Raw genomic sequence first — 17,583 nt, 5'->3', positions numbered from 1 at the left:
AGGAGAGGAGAGGAGAGGAGAGGAGAGGAGAGGAGAGGAGAGGAGAGGAGAGAAGAAGAGTAGGAGGGAAAGCCTGCCTCAAGCCTCAGGGCGCCCAGCTCAGCAACCTGTTCCCCAGTGCCCCTCGCCCACAGCTGCTGCCTAGAGGAGTGCAGTGAGGCGGGGGTTAACTCTCTGCCGTGGAGCAGAAAATGAGGTTCCAGTTATTAGTTGATTTATTGCTCTGTCCTCAATCTGCGCTCAGGTCCTGGAAGGAAATGTTCCACTCGAAAGCATTAAGCATCTTCAAAGAGCAGAGGCATTAAAAATTGAAATCATAAAATAGACACGTAAATACAGTGGAGGTGAGAGGGGGGCAGCCCCCTAAGCAGGCTGGGGTGGGGGTGGCAGGACCAGGTCCCAGCCAGCCTGTGGGGCTGCCACATGCATGTAGGAGCCAATGTGTCTACGGAGGCAAGGGGGAGTTCCTGCCCAGAAATGGCGCCCCACACCGCTGGCAGAGCCTGAAACCCTTCCATTAGCACTCCTGGGGGGCAAACCACCCTGTCTGAAAACAAGGTTCCCTCTTAGCAAAGGGTCATAAGCTCAGCCCTAAGCTGGTCAGATAATGGGGGCAGAGGGATGAGTAGGAAAGGCAGACAGGCAGGGGGACTCACCAGACTCCTAGCTGAGCCAGCGTGCTGGTGGGAGGGGGATGGACAGCCCTGGGAGCCGGAGCTGCGCAGCCCGCATTGGGCCCCAGACAGGCTATTCCACAAGGGAGGGAGCCCCAGCAGACAGGGCCACACAAAGGTCCTCATCAGTGTCACCCAGACCCCACTGCACAGCTTGGGCAAGGAGGGTCCTTGCTCTGTCATCGGCGTGCCTGGACAGTGGAGTCTTGAGGCAGGTGACACAGCCCTGGCTCCCTCCACACAAGTAGTACTTCCCCAGGGCGAGGGTCCAGTGAGCTGGGAGCAGAGGTAGCATCACCCCAGAGTATACTCACTACTACCCCTTCGGGAAGTTGGGGGCTTCCAGCTTAGCATGAGCTCAGACCCCTGACTTGTTAACTCCTATCTAGAGAGCCAGCCTCTTCTGGAGCTCATAGAGGGCCTTGCCATGTCCCTTAGTTGCACATGAGACCTACATGGGAACACACACATGTGTGAATGTGTAGGGACAGAACCAAAGAAATGAAGCACCCCAGACACACACGTGTTAAACAGCTGTATGTATGTAGGCACCTGTGCACGCACATGCCCACCTGTGTGTACACTTGCACACATGGGCTGGCACAGCCACCCACACATACAGTATCCACATGTGTATGTGTGCACATGGCAACATATTTATGCACATGTACATGTGTGAATGTTCACACATACGTACACAGGCAAGCCTCAGGGCCCCAACTCCAGGCCCCAGAGATGCAGGCCAAGAGCCAGTGTGCAGTCTTCCCATGAGAGAGGGGCCAGGAGTGTGGGGACCCACTGACATTACTTCCTCAGGCAGTGGGGATCCTTCCGCCTCAACCCCTTGGCCTAAGCCTCCATAATAATTCCCTGGGCCTGGGCCTGGGCCAGGAGGCCTGGGCTCCTTAAACTCCCCAGACTCTGATTCCTAACTGCGAGACCTTGGATGAGCCACTGCCCCTCATGGTCCATATATACTATAGGCTAAGGGGTCTCCTTGCCTGCAACAGCCTCTTCTCACCAGGTGGTAGGATGGAGAAGAATCCCCAGGCCTTGTTCCCTCATTTCCAGCAGTATAGAGGCCAGGCTGAGTGAGGTGGTGGGGAGCCAGGGGCATGGACGGGCCCCAGGCTATGTGTGCACAGGTGTGCACAGCACAAGCAGCACAAGAGCCAAAGTCCTCAGTAGATGAGGGGCTCTCCAGAGGGGGCAGCGACACCCACCTGGGGAGGGAGTTGGGGCCTCAGAGAGAGGGGTGGGCTCTGGCAGAGGCAGAGGCGTCTCCCACAACCCCTCCTCACTGCCTCCTCTAGAGTCTCACCAGCTTTGCTGACCCCTCGGGGCAAGCAGCTCAGGGGCTGAGCAGCTCCCTGAGGTGACTGGACAGAGTAGTGCGGAGCCCCACAGCATCTCCTGCCAGCACAGGGACACTTTTCCTCTCAGCTCTGGGGCCCCATCTCCACTCATTTCTTTCAGGAGAAGGGATGGTAATCAGCTGAGATGGCTCCCCACTTCTTTGGTATCTAAACACCCTTCCCCAGGCAAGACCAACTCCTCCTCAACCTTCACAGGCAGACTAGACTGACAAGGCTGTAAAGACTCAACCACCTCCCAGGCTGGGATAGTATTGAAGATGAGGGGGTAGGCAATGGAAGGTAAGTGGAGGCGGCCAGCACTCAGCTCCCCCTTGCCAGCATGGGCTTGCCAGGGATTCTGACTTTTCAAGAGACTCCAAAAGTCTGGTTTTGATAGGAAACCTCCCAGTCTTTCAACAACCTGTGGCTTGGGCGGCCCCTGTGGTTCAAAGGAGTAGGGCGCTGGCCCCATATGCTGGAGGTGGCGGGTTCAAACCCAGCCCCAGCCAAAAACTGCAACAACAACAACAAAAAAACAACATGTGGCTCGAGGGTTTTGCTACACCCACGCACATGCACTCTCTCACATGTATGCGTTCTCATGTACTCACATTTACACATGTACACACAATCTCATTGGTTCACATGTAAACACATACACAAAACACACTCACATAAACACACATTCTCACACACACAAACACATGCACACGCTCTCATACACATACTCTAATACACACACATATTGGCACACATACACACAGTCACACTACTGTGAGACAGTGTGCCTCGAAGCCCCCATTTGTGATCTCTGGCCTAGGCAAAGAGAGGAACTGGGCTGAGAGACAGTGGGGCTGTGCTCAGAGTTATATGGGCAGCGGTGCCAGGCCAGGCCCAGGACCCTGTGTCTGCCTCCCCTGCAGCTCAGCTTCCCTGATAGCAGGAGGTGGGAGCCAGCCCTTCCTCACTACTCCCATCTCCCACAGCACATGTATCACAGCCCTCGACTTTAGTAAGGACCCTGCTCCTACCCATGAGGCCAAGGGGAGCACCCGCCCCAGCTCCACCCACCCCCTTCACTCCAGAACCTCTCCCGGCCCAGGCACCTCAGTCCCCCACATGTAATTCTTCTTAATTGGGAGCTTGTTAATTATCTCCACGCTTTCCAGAGGAAATAAACAGCAATTAGAGAAATAAGTGGTGTTTTTATTCGCAGACAGACTCAACAACAGAGAGCCCATCCCATCCTCGCCCTAAAGTCCAGTCCTGACACCTGCCAGGTCCACTCCTGCCCCCTCTGCCTGCTTCCATCCTTGCATGTGTGTGAGCACCATGCCTGCCACCAGGCCACCCGGCAGCAGGTCGCCTCTTGGAATCTGCGTGAAGAACCATAAATTGCTGAGAAAGGGCCTCCTTCCCTGTGCAACAGAAGGTTAGAGTGTTTAAAGAGAGCAGTGGAACTGTTTTTATTAATCAGAACTGCTATAAAGAAAGCATTTTAATTAACATAATTATCCCGATTGAGAAAAGCAGTCCTTACCCCATAGATACTTTTCAGACTAAAGATGCAAGCTGTCACAATCAGTCATAATTAAGTAAAGCAAGCTATTTTTTTTTCCTGCACTCCCTTCCCCTCTCGGGCACTGGCTCCTCCCTGGGTTAGATCTCAGAGTGGAGGCAAGGCGGATGGGACACCCTCCATGTGCTCCAAGGGTCACGGCCCAGCTGCTTCGCAGAGAGAGACACCCCCCACGCCTGGGGCCCTGCACCACAATCCCCTCCTGTGACTGGATGAGCACCCATCTCAGTGAGGACCACGTTATCCCCTGATTTCTCCACCCATGGCTGAAGGACTGTGCTTCCCAGATACCTGCAGGAACTTTCCTGGGTCAGCAGGTCCATATGGGACAGAAAACAAAGAAGTAGTGGGTACCCAGGACCATCACTCTGGTCCAGGCCTCTGCCCCACCAACCTGGATGCTCACATTCCCCTATTCACCTCCCTGGTCCACTCATGACAGAAAGTCAAGCTATTTCCCCACATGACAGCCACAAATCTGTCCATAAACATGAGTTCAAGAGTGTAACCCCCCCCCCCCAGTTAACACTGTGGTGGCCCTGATGGAGGCCCAACCCTAGCCCCTCCAGTCACACCTCCCATGATACCTTCCCACACTCGCTCTACTGCAGTCATACCAGCCTTTCAGAATCCCCTTGCACCTCAGCCACAGGGCCTTTGCACATGCTCTATCCACTCAGCAGCCACTCTGCCTGCTGCCCCCATTCCTTCAGCCATCGTCTCCTACCCTCCTGGCTCATGCATTCATCCTGTAGCCCTTAGCTCAGGTGTCACCTCCTTCAGTCCCTTCCCTACCTTGCAACCTGGTGAATCCTTTCTTAAATCCTCTCACAGGCCCCACATCTGCCCTCAGGGGTAGGTACACAGCAACCTCACAGCGTCACCATCAGTCTTTGTTTACCTATAGTCCCTTGCATTCAACTGTAAGCTCCATGAAGCAGCCAGAGATGTGTTTTTTGGTTTGTTTGATCATCTGATTGTATTTCTGCTTTGTTCACTGTTATATCCCCAGTGCCTGCCACAGTGCTTGGCTCATGGTAAGTCCAGGCCTGTGTAGGTCCTGAAAATGTCTGTTCTGAGGCCAGTTGAGGAGGACAGAGAGAAATACAGGAACACTTCCTCTATAGAGTCCACTTTGGGCTGGAGGCCTGGGCAGGGGATAAATGACCTTGTGACTTTCATCACCCCTCCCATCCCTGCTTCAGTTTCTCCATCTGGGGAATGGGCAGCCTTGGAGCAGGTAACTTCCTCTGCCCCCCAACCCCTCTCCAGCCCACCCCAACCTCCAACTTACCCCACCAAAGCTTCAACCCTCCTTCTTCCTCCCCCTGCTGAGCTGGAACTTCTCACAAACCCACCCGCTACCAAGTACCTGCCACCTTCCAAGGCCACCTGGAGAGGGCGAGGCTGGGAGCTCGCTGCTCCCACCCCTATGGCACATGCAGGGTGACACGTGCGTAGGTGACACATGGACGTATTTCACCCCAACATGCTGCAGTTTCCTCCCCGAAAAGGTGCTTATTTTTTAGTACCTCCTAAATAGGAGCCTGCAAAATGTGCTGTCAGCGCTTTTTAAATGGCTTGTTAATGCCACTGTAAAGCTCAGCCTGCCGGCCAGAGAAGACAACTCACTCCTGGCCCCATGTCTGCCTGGATACCCTCACAGCCTGTGCTCTGAGCACACAGCCAGGTTAAGCATCCAAGCTAGATTCCAGGTGGTCAGGATGCTCAGGAACAAGGCTCTCCCCAAGAAACATACCTCTAGCCCCTCCCACCCCCACTGACAGGGCCATAGAGCTTGGCAACCCTTCACAGATGGCAGGAGGCAAACCTGGGCCCTGCCTGGCACAGCAAAGAGGAACAAGGACTGGCTTTGTGGCCAGGTGGCCCAAGTTTGAATCTCCTTGGCCACTTACCATTAGTGTGACTTTGGGCCAGTGACCTAATCTCTTTGGGTCTCAAGAGTCCTCATCTATAGAACAGCCATGCTAACTTACACCTCAAGGCTATTTTGAAGAGTGAATCAGGTAATGAATACCAAGTGCCAGGTAACATCTGATTTTTAAGGTATGGTAATGGTATTACAGTTATTTTGTTTGTTTGTTTGTTTGTTTGTAGAGACAGAGTCTCACTTTATCGCCCTCAGTAGAGTGTTGTGGTGTCACACAGCTCACAGCAACCTCCAACTCCTGGGCTTAGGCGATTCTCTTGCCTCAGACTCCCAAGTAGCTGGGACTACAGGCGCCTGCCACAACGCCAGCTATTTTTTTGTTGCAGTTTGGCCAGAGCCAGGTTTAAACCTATCCACCCTCGGTAATGGGGCCAGTGCCCTACCCACTGAGCCACAGGCACTGACCTACACTTATGTTTTGTAAAGCGTCCTCATCTTTTAGGGATATACACTGAAGTATCTATAGATGAAACTATACAACTTCAAAATAAGCCAGCGGTGGTGGGGAGTGAGTGGGTACAGAGGAAACATATCTGGCCGTGAGCAGGTGCTCGTGGACAGAGCATGGGGTTGAACAGACTCGCTTCTCCACTTTCATGTACGTATGCTGCTATTTTCACACCAAGCCATCACACAGTCACCCAGCGCATGCTCAGCAAACTCAGGGTATGGTCTCCCAGCCTCAGACACCTCCAGCCCTCACATGGCAGGACTGAGGAAGGGCAGCAGCAAAAAGATCACCCAGAGCACCAGGATGGGAGCTCTGGGGCTGTGCCTGCCCCCAAGACCCTCACTGTCCACAGAAGGGGCTGTGGGCAGGTGAGGGGTCCTTATAACCCAGATGCCTCAGAGTCCAGAGGAGCAGGGCAGCCGGTTTCAGGTCCAAACTCCACTCTTCCAGCTGTGTGACCCAGGAACCATCACTTTCCCTCTCTGAGCTCTAGCTCCTGTCAGCAACAGCCCAATCCCCGGCTATTCCATCTCACCCCACCCCCATCATGGGCGATCATGGAAGGGATTAAGTATGAGAACAAGCCCAGTCTGAGGCCTAATCAACCCTAGACTGCCCCGCCTTCCTCAGCAAACTTAAACACAGCCATGGTCACCCAAGGACTGCTACAATGAGCAGGCTGACCTCCTACTGGGCGCTGGGATGCAGACCTGGCTAGACCCATCCTGCCTTCTAGAAACTCCCAAAGGAAAAGTCATTTTTTGTGGTCAGGATGAAGATGGAGGACAATAATAAAAATATTAATGGCAACAGAAGCTGACTTTCACTGTAGACTAAGTCCTGAGCCCAGGGCCACCTGAGTCCAAGCCCTGTAGGGCAGGGAGAAGCTGGGACCTGTGTCTGGGCTTCTCTGAGTGGCCAGTGGCAGAAAGTGCTAGGTCTGTGAGCCTGTGGCTGCACCAGAGCAAGTCCCCTCCAAGCCTCAGTTTCTTCACCTGGGAAATGGGGGCAGAAAGACTCCAGCCCCACCAGGTGGGCACCAGGGGATGTGACACAGGTCGGGGAGGAGCCGGCAGCCCAATGGTTCCAAATGGAGCCGAGGCGGCTGTGAGGTAAGTTGGGGCGCGGGGGCGGGAGGCGAGAGAACGAGACAGATCTCTCGGGCTTAGCTCAGGCGTTGTGATATTTTTCCCTGGGTTATATTTTTAGATGGACTACTTTCTCTCCCCTCCCCCTGCCTCAGTAGGAGGAGGAACACAGAAATAGCCGGGTGTGCGTGTCTGAGCTGGGCTATATATAGTGGGCACAAACCCAGTCACCCAGGGCTTCTCCCACTCCCTGCCCCCGGAACAGGAGTGGGGAGGGCTTAGAGGGGGGCCCCTCCCTCTTGTCTAATTGCCCTGGGGTCTTCTCAGCTCCACCAGCTTCCTCCAGGCAACCCCGACCCCAGCACACGCATGTGCACACAGACACACACGTGGCTGGTGACTCCCAGTGCTGATTCAGGTTCAGGGGCTTCTCAGGGGCCTGGAGCAATCAACACAGCCTGGCTCAAGAAGGCTGAGTGAGGTGAGATGGGCAAGGAGATGACCTCCCAGGACCTAGAGGCCGTAATTCTCTCCACCTCAGTTTGTTGGTCTGTAAACCCAGGGCTTTGTCAAATCCGTGGACATCGTGACACTTTAGCATCTTCAACAGAAGACAGAACTAATGTCAAACTCGTCCCCCTCAAATGTGACTGAGTCCCCAGTGTTCAGATGGGTTAACTGGCCTGGTCACCACAAGCCTGTGGGGTGTCTTTTTAGTTTCAACCTTACCTCTCAGAGCTGCTTCTTCAGCTGAGAGTCGGGGGCTGTACAATGGGGATACTGTCAGTACCCACTTTGTGGGCTGTTGTGAAGATCAGATGAGGCAAGGCACATGGAGTCCCTAACACTAGGCTTCTGTCACCACGAAGACAGCCCCAGCTCCTAAGAGCAGTGAGCATTTACCACCTCTCTTGACTCGAGCTCCCTCCCAGGCCAGGGCTCCTGCCTTACCACCAGCACCCGGCCCACTGCCTCCCTGAGGCCTAGCCTGGCAGGGCTTGAAGAAACCCACCACGAGATCACCCATGCCCAGCCCGTGGTAGGTATGAGCAATTGCTTCCTAGCGGACTCTGTCACTACCTACCCTGGGAAGCCACAGATGAAGGCCTCACCTACTCCTAGGCCTCCCAGTGCTGGCCACACCAGCTGTAGGTATACATCGAAGTAGAAGGATTTAACCCTTGTATCTGCCCTCTCCTGATGGGGTCTCTCTCCTGGGTAGCCAGGCGGTTTGAGGATTTATGCCCAGTCCAGAGAAAGGGCTCAGTGAGCTTCAGAAATTTCCTGGCCCAGGACCTGAGAGGGACAAAAAGCCCAGGATGGGGGATTCAGTCACATGGGCTTAGGGGATGCAAGCTTGGAACATAAACTCCTGTGTGGAACTTCACAAATTCCTGATCATCTGCCACTAGACTTCAGACCGAGCTGGTCTGAGCAACTCCAGCCCAGCAGGTTCTGGGGAGTATATATAGGAGCAACTGCATACGCTGGCCTAATGTACAGTGTGTACAGGAGCCTAATATCCCCTGGCCATTGGGCTTTTGAGCCCAACTACAAAACTTCATCTTTCCAGCTGTAAAATTACATTTGTTTGGTAGGTTCCACCTCAGAGTTTCTATCAGCTGAGCACCCAAAGCCAAAACTGCCTCTCACTAGCAAATGTAGGACTGCACACTTTTATTTCAGTCACGGAAGAATGGGGCAGGAGAGGTGGGCGGTTAAGGTGCCCCATGAAGAACTTATTCCCACAGACTGGTGACCAGTGTTGATGCTTTGGGCTATTGGTCCCATATGTGTCCTCCCGAGCAGACAGGCACCTGTGTCTCTGCCCTGTCACAGACCTCCTGACCCTACCCAGAGGCTCCCACAGCACTAAAGATGGGGGGGAAGTACCCCCATCTCTGCAGTAGTTCACACTACCCCAGTGAATTAGAAGCCCACAGTGTGTGGGAAGCCCAGCCTCACCCAACCTGGCCTGGGTTCGGCAGGTCCCAAACTGGGGAGGAGGAAGGACTTGGGCCAAAGCAAAAGCCATTCCAGGAGAAAGAGAAAGGGACATGGGTCCTGTCCTTATTAAGGTATCAGGATGTACAGATGCTATATAAGAAAGAATGAGCTTGTGGTAGCTGTATCCTCTATTCACGTGAAGGAAAAAAAAAAGAAATTGGACTCTTACCTTATACCATATGCAAAAATTAACTCAGAATGAGTGAAAGACCTAAATATAAGACCTGAAACTCTACTACTCCTAGAAAAAAACAGGGAAGAAGCTTCATGACATTGGATTTGGCAATGATTTCTTGGATCTGACATCAAAAGCAGAGGCAACAAAGGCAAAAATAGACAAATGGGACTACATCAAACTTTAAAACTTCTGCTTAGCAAAGGGAAGAATTAACAGAGTGAAAAGGCAACCTAAGGAGTGGCAGGAAATACTGGCAAGCCATATATCTGAAAGAGGTTAATACATGTACCTAGAATATATAAAGAACCCCTACAGATCAACAACAACAACAAAAATAATCCAATAAAAAATGAGCAAAGGACTTAAATAGACATTTCTCCAAAGAAGATAAACGGCCAAGAAGCATATGAAACAATGCTCAGCATCACTAATCATCATGGAAATGCGAAGTAAAACCACCATGAGCTACCTCACATCCCATTGGATGGCTACTAACAACAACAACAAAAAAAAAAAAACACAGACTAACACGTGTTGACAAGGGTGTGGAGAAATTAGAATTTTGTGTACTGCTGGTGGGAATGCAAAATGGTGCAGCCACTATGGAAAACAGAATGGGAGTTCCTAAAAAAATTAAAAATAGAATTACCGTAAGATCCAGCAATCCTACTTCTGGGTATATATATCCAAAAGAATTGCAAACAGTATCTCAAAGAGATATTTGCACACACATGGTTCATCGCAGCACCATTCACAACAGTCAAGAGATGGAAACAACCCAAATGTCTATCAACAGATGAGCAGAAAAATAAAATGTAGTGTACACGACCAATGGACTATTACTCAGCCTTACAAAGGAAGGAAATCCTGTCACATGCCACAGCTCTGATGAACCTGGAGGGCATGATGCTAAGGGAAAGGAGCCAGTGGCAGAAGACACATCTCCATGATTCCACTTACTATGAGGTATCTATTGTAGTTAAACTTATAGAAATAGAAAGTAGAACAGAGGTTGCCAAGGCCTGAGGGAAGGAGTAAAAAGGTAGTTGCATTCTACAGGTACAGAATTTCAGATATGCAAGAGAAGAAAGTTCTAGAGAGATGTGGTACAATGAGGGCCATATAGTTAACACTACCGTACTGTGCACTTTAAAGAGGCCACATGTAAGATGGTAAATTTTATGTTGAGTGTTTCTTACCACACTAAAAGAAAGAAAGAAATAGAAAAATGAGCTCTATCCCCATCCTATAAATGAGGAAACCAGAACTCAGAGAGGTAGAGTAACTCCCACAAAGTCACACAGCTGGTAGGTGGTATTGCAGATTCAAAGCCATAGTCTGCTCCAGAAGACACTGGCACATCCTTTGAGGAAATGGCCGGGGCTGACATGTGGGGACTCAATAAGGGCTTATGGAGGAGATAAGTCGTACGTCCCATCTTAAAACAAGATTTTTTTAAAAAAAGGTTTTGCAGTCCCTGGAGAGAAAAAGAGAAGACCCCTTAAACTGGCTTGTCTCCTTCCTCAGGCTGGGCCTGCCTGCCTGCCCGGCGGAGACGGCCCCACCTGCCTGCCCGGCGGAGACGGCCCCACCTGCCTGCCTGGCGGAGACAGCCCCTGGCTGCCCTCAGCCTCCTAGTCCAGCCAGGTCTGGTGCTGGCATTTCAGGCAGCTGCCCCTTCTGTTGCCTGGCAGTGTGATTAATGCTTACCCTGCGAAGCGCCCATTCATCACAGCCTTGCCACATGCCCAGCAGCTCAGGCCAGGTAGGCTGCACAGGGCCTGCTGAGTCCTAGCCCCTGGTGCCCACCCAGCTTCTAGCCAGGCTGGTGATCAAAGCCTCATCTCAGCCCCAGAGGGCTGGGGGTTGGGAGTGGGCACACCCAGCAGAGAGCTTCCTGAACCCTTTCTGCCTCATTCCTAACCCCTCCTCCCAGCATCCAGGGTGAGATCTGAGGACAGCTCCTGGGATCAGATGGAGATAATGAGAGTACCACCTCATCCACTCCCTCCCAGCCAATTCAGGGAAGGCCTAGCCCTCTCTAGGCCGGTTTCCTCACCTGTAATGGGTGTCTCACTATTCCCTCATGAGCTCTCAGGAGGGGCCAAGGAGATAAATGCTTGGAATGTAATGGAAGCATCATAAGTGGTGGGCTCCTTCCCTTTCTATTGAATCCAGATTGCCTGGGTTCAAATCCCTGCTCTGCCACTTAAAGACTGCATAACTTTGGACAAGTTACTTAACCTCTCTATGCTTCAGTTCCTTCTGTGAAAACAGTTTGTGGGTTGTGGTGAAGGTTAAATAAATAAATATTTGTAAAATGCTTAGAACAGCGCCTGGCACACAGGCACTGTTGAAGCATGAGCTGTTATTACAGTCAGGATGTTGCTGCTGTCCTATTTCGCAGGGCTGTTTTGCGGTCTGGACTTGACCAAGTATATGCAAGACATTCTGCAAAGTAGAAAACCCACCCCCTGTGACTGCTGCAAGTCGATGAACCCTCCTTTTCTACAAGGCTTTAGGACTTTCCTACTTCCCCCAAGAACCCAGCTGGCACTGGGAAGGAGGTAGGAAAGCCACCATCCTGCCTTCAGACAGCTCAGGTGCCACTGGGGAGGTGACAATGCCACGTCCAGATCAATGAGCACTTGCATAGCCAACCTGAGGGAGGGGCTGTGAGGAACCTCAAGGGCTGAGCTAGGCTCAGGCCTAAGAGCCCAGAGGCCAGGCCAGCCACAGTGGATGCTCAGGCTAAGGCGACTCACTGAGGGTCTTGAGGAAAGGAGAAGAACACAGCAGGCAGTGCTGGCCTTAGGCCCAGGCCTGCAGATATGCTGACCCAGCAGGACGGGAGAATCCAGAGCTGGGAGGGCTAGAAGCTGGAGTGCTATGGCCTAGTGCCTACCTCGCCCTCTCAGCCACATGGCTCTTGCCCTCAGCCCCAGGATGATCCTGTGCAGGAGGATGGTCTTACTGCCTGGAACTGTCCAGCCCCTGACCCAGGTCAGGCATCTGACCTCTACTGTGCAGACTCTGAGCTGCCCTGGGTTACAAGGATGGCTGGACAGATGAAGCTTTAATTCCTCCAGGAAACCAGCTCCTTCTCAGAGACTCTATAGGTCACTCTACTCCTATGGGCAGCATGAATCTCATAACTGGCATTTCCCTTTTCACTCTAACCACCAAGAATCACATGGCCAAATATTCAGTCCAACATCAGACCCTATGTGCCTATGTTCTAATATTTTCCAATCCTTTTCTTCCTATTACTCCTACTTTTTCCTGGCTTGGCTTGTCTATTTTAGTACCATACTTATGCTTAGAAGCTCTCATAAGTATGGAGTAAAGTAGGTATAAATATATAAATAGTTAACATGTAAAATGCATCCACCCCCACCTATCCCTTCATCTCCCATTCCCACTAGACTGTTCCCCAGATAATGGAAACTCAGGGCCTAAGGTCTGGGGTGGGTATGTTGGGGTGGGTAGTGGGAAGCTAAAGCAAACTCCAGCCCTGTCCCTCTCAGCTCTGGCATCTAGTTGCACACATGAGCTAGGAGGGCCCTACTCTCATCCTAGAACGTTCTATAGCCCTGCTAATAACAATGGTGACTTTGACTAGTATTTATTGAGTGCCGACTACATGCCAAGCACCACTCCTACTGCTGTAAGTTAAAGCCCCATGTAATCCTCTAACCACCCTGCCAGTGGGTTTTTCTATCATTTTCCCTTTACCAAATGGAGAAACTGAGGCACAGAGAGCTAAGTAACATATCTAAGGCCACACAGCTGGGAAGTACTGGAGCTGGAATCTACACTATGCTGTCTGATCCACCGGCCAGGTTCCCAACAGCTACACATTCTGCCTCAGGGGCTCAGGTGGCAGAAAAGGACATCTGATGGAGAGGGGGAAACTCCACATGCCTTCCCAGCCCTGAGCCTAAGAGATCCAGTCCCTACCCCCATTCACCCAGGGAGGGGCTGACCTCTCTGTCCTTCTGTGCCGGACTGGCCCAGGCTCTTCCTTTCCCTCATCTGCACAAGCAGGCATCAGGCCTGGAGGGACAAGGAGAGGATTCATTGACTCCAGAAGGAGCAATAGAGGGACAGGCAGGGAAAGAGTGTCATCCAGACACTCTGGAATAGCAGGGCAGGGAGGAGAAAAGCCAGACTGTGGCATCAGAGCAGCCTGGGACCCTGCTGAGCCTCAGCTCCCACGTAAGGCAGGCTCTGTGGACATGATATGGATCTGATGCCTCCCTCCAGCCTGGCCACACCACAGGGCTAGAAAATGACAGCTGGGGCAGGGTCCTGGGACTGCCCACTAAGCAAAACCAGAGCTGGACTCCAGCACCCAGGTCAGAATTCTGCCCCATATCTGCCTACTTGTGTGATGTTGGCAGGTCACTATACCCCTCTGGCCTCTATTTCCTCAGCTGCAGAATGGGAATAATAAAAGAATGATTACTCACTCAAGCTTGGCATACAATGTCTTAGACACTATTTACTTTTATGATCCCAGAGGCCTTGCAGCCCCTTCACCACCACTCCCTTGCATCCTTGCAGGCAGGCCAGGGTGGGGAGCTGGGCAGAATCACGGGAGGCATGTGCAGAGAACAGGCTGGGCCCAGGCACCAGGCTCCAATGTGGAAGCCACCCCCAGGTGCCAATGCCGTAGGAGGTGTCAGAGAGCCGCCCCACTGCCCTAGTTTCCCCGAGAGCTTCCTTGCTGACGTGGGGGAGAACATCAGCATGCAGGGGCACATGCATAGGCACGTCCCCCTGGGCCCAGGCACGTCTCCCCGCCCAGGGGGCCTCGGGGGCTTCAGTCCCCACTCTGATTCTTCTGCATATTGGGCCAACCTACACTTTCCCTACGTGGGCCTTCGTTTCTCATGTGGAAACAGGAATAATGACATCCTGTTCCTGTGTGAGGAACAAATGATGCTTCACATGTGAAGAGCCTGTGCTAGGGGCCCAGCATGTGACGTGTGCCAGGTCCTTCTCCCTCCCCTGTCCCCTGCCTGCCCCAGCCCAATAGGCCAGGCCTCCCAGCCCAACCCCAGCACTCCACTGCTGCTGTCCTGTGCCCTGCCACAGCCGCTTCCTTATTCCCTCACAGCTCAGAGATTTCACACCTCTGTGCTACGTCTACCCTGGTGACCAAGAGTGCCTGTCACCCAAGTAGGGACAAGTCCTCTCCAATTGCACACCCACACCCAGGTCCCTCTCACCCAGCACAGCCCCCGGCAGCCTCAGTGATTCATACCCAGAGGAAGGCAGCAGGAAAGAAGCTGGAGCCTCCCCCACCTCAGCCCAGGGCCGGGACCCAAATATCACCCACTGCAGCCTGAACCAGCTCTGCCGCCTGCCACACACCAGGGAGCAACCAGCCACCAACCCTAGAAATGACAACAGCTCCGCTGACGGGGCTCTCATCACGCGCGGGGTCATAGTAGAGACTTCTCATGCATCCTCTCATTTAATCTTTCCAGCAGCCCCACGAGGAGGCAACTACCATGCCTGTTTCACAGATGAATCTGAAGCACCAAGAAAGTAGGAAATTTGCCCCAGGTCACACAGCTCCCAAGTGACAACAATATGAGCCCAGGCAGTCTGGCTCAGAACTTGAGCTCGTCACACTACACTTGACTCCCAAGGGTACCCCCAGTAGCTCAGAAATGCTCAGGGCCAGGGAACCTGGTGGCAGAGGGCCCGGGGGTCTCCCCTCTGTGCTGGGCTGACTGAGGGAAAAGCCGAAGCAATAGCAAAGTTTGAAGCAGACACACACTGGCCTGTTAAAGCTAAAAATTTAGTCCCCAAGTATAGGATGTCATTTAGGGAACTAGCCTAACACCCACCCCCATTGTTCTGTTTCCCTGTTTTAGAAATGAGGGTAGCTCTGGCTTGGGTTGGCTTCTCAAGCCCACATACAAAGTCAGGCCTGTAAACTCTGGCAGTGATGACCGGGTGGTGGTAGGTGCCCAGCAGACACACCCATCCAAGCAGACTCTTGCCCTAGGCCTCCTAGACTTTGCTGGGTGGACCCAGATCCCATCTGGGGCGGCCCTCACAGTTGTGGTCCCCTCAGGTGTTCATTTTTTAATGCCCATGGGTGGCTTCATATGAGGCAGAGCATACAGCCAAGGCTGACCACAGCCTTGGCTGGCCTTGACTGCGGTCAGAGCCCACGTGCCCTGGTGTGACCTGCAGCTCCTGCCCTCTGACAGATGAGGTCATTGTAACTGTGGCTCCCAGATTTGCATAATGCCTCCTTCTCAGGCTCCTCACGCCCCCCAGCACACATGCTCAAGCTCTGATCCAGCACACAGGTTTCTTCTATTCCAAAGACTTCACGGGGCCATCCCACGAGTCATAAATAATGGAACATGCTCAGATGTTGTGCCCAGGTGTCTGACTGGCATCCCTTCCCAGTGGCTGCGATCAGCCTCATGGACTGGAACCCACCCCTTCCCAGCTCTAGCCCTTAGCAGCATCCTTCCCACTGAATCTTACATCTGTGACTTCACCACGTCACCTGCCTGTCCCCCCTGCCCCCCAGATTCTAGGCCTTCCCAGTATGCAGTGGCCACCCTATACTTCCCCTAGTCCTGGTAGGAACAAATGACTAGAATTTGTTCTCACTGAATGATGTAGGTCTGGGGCCCACTCAGCCACCCAAGGGATGGCAGCTGAGGGCAAGTGCTGTGGGGTAGCTCTCAGAGGAGGCAGACTCTGAGCAGAGGGGATGTCAGTGCCCAGGTGCAGAGAAGAAGGTAGTGGGTCATGTCCAGGACGGAAGGACGTGCCCCAGAGAGAGCCCAAGAGACCAGGCCAAGAGGCTCCCTCTCACACTTGCTGGCTGCCGCCTCCTGGTCCATGTGGGCATCTCTACAGATTTGGTGCAGCCTCCAGCTTGTACCCCCTTCCCCATGGTTCCTGGGGACCTGGCCAGGAGACATGATGGCCACCAGCATGCTCTCCAACCATATCCCTACCCTCAGGAGGCCCCTAACTGGGAAGCAATGTGTAAGGGGAGTGTTGAGTAGACTGGGGAACCTGGAGTGGGGACCTAGATCAAATTCTAGTTTGACACCAAGGTTGGTCCTCACTTGTCAGCCTTGGCTTCCTGCCTCTAAGAAGGGAACAAATTGCTCCCTCTCATGGGCTGTGGTTGCTAAGATTAATGAGCTAGTTAAAGAAAGTAAGAAAAAGGTTCTCTTGCAGACTTAAAAAGAGATGATCAACCATGGCAAATTAATAACCATTAACACCCCTCCGCCAGGCAGTCTACCTAGACTGGGTCCACTAAGCACGGTTCCTCCTCTCCCGAATGACAGGAAGCCTGTACAGGCCCTCTCAGGGGTGTCCGAGATCCTGGGGGTGCACTTCTCTGATCCCAGAGTCTTTCTGACTCCTTCCAAGGCTCTGCTGCGAACTGATATGTGTCTCAACACTTATCGAGTACAAACTGCGTGCCAGGCTCTCTGTACTTGGCCCCCTCCACACAACATGTCCAGGAGGAGGCACTGTGAGGAGCCCCCTTTTTACAGATGAGGACAGTGGGGGGCTATTACACACACAAGAGTAAAGCCAGAGCTCTAGTCATGGTCTCAGTTAACCACTGTACTGGGCCCCAGCAGGCCAGGCCAGAGGAGAGTACAGAGTGGGCAGCCCCACCCCTCAACCCCCTCTGCTTCCCACCCAGGTTTGCAGGAAGGGGCCACACCTCTTCTTCACCCTCCTGTGCATGGAAGCAGCGCTGACTTAGCAAACGTGCTTGGGCCCCCAGACACCAAATTAATACCAGAAGCCCTCTTGGAATCATCCATGGGGCAAAGCCTCCTTAGAACTGAAGTCAGAGAAGATGCCAGTAGCCAGGAGGAGAGAGTTTGGGCAGAGGATGGTATGTCCACCCTGGAGACCTGCTGGGGTTTGCTTTGCCACCCCTCATCTAAAATGTTCACCAGGCAGGGAATCACATCCCCAACTTGCTTACTCATCACAGAGCACAGCCAGGCCCCCAAGGCCAGAGCCCAATTCCCAGAGCAGATGGTATGTTGGCCTGCCCCCCACCAGCAGCCCACCCACCCAAGTGGCCCACAGCTCTGCTCCCTGCTTCCTAAGGGGCCTACAGGGTCCCCAGACTCACTCCAGCCTGGGCCAGGTACCCCCACCCCAGGGCCCCAGCGGTACCACCCTGAGGGCCCACAGAACACATAACCCTGACCCTGTCAACCAGGGCCACCTTCCTCCTTTCCACCAAAAGCTGATCCCCAAACCTTCTCACCCCCTTCTTC

General features: G+C 53.0%; 1 protein-coding gene across 3 annotated transcripts in view; it reads right to left on the bottom strand.

Annotated features, from left to right (window-relative positions):
- LINGO1 (leucine rich repeat and Ig domain containing 1) overlaps positions 1–17,583 on the bottom strand; it is a 197,349-nt gene that overhangs the window by 102,409 nt on the left and 77,357 nt on the right. The window contains exon 1 of one of the 3 annotated variants that reach the window (XM_012801828.1): positions 3,570–3,702. The exons of the other annotated variants lie outside the window; for them this stretch is intronic. The gene's annotated coding sequence lies outside the window, so the exon portion shown is untranslated. Of the gene's footprint in view, positions 1–3,569; positions 3,703–17,583 lie in introns of those variants that run through there. 3 annotated transcript variants of the gene reach the window in all.

The sequence above is a fragment of the Otolemur garnettii genome, unplaced genomic scaffold, assembly GCF_000181295.1.
Source record: "Otolemur garnettii isolate 467f Iridium unplaced genomic scaffold, OtoGar3 scaffold00011, whole genome shotgun sequence".
Taxonomy (NCBI): domain Eukaryota; kingdom Metazoa; phylum Chordata; class Mammalia; order Primates; family Galagidae; genus Otolemur; species Otolemur garnettii.
The sequence above is the reverse complement of the archived record's forward strand: the minus strand, read 5'-3'. Positions and strand labels throughout refer to the sequence as shown.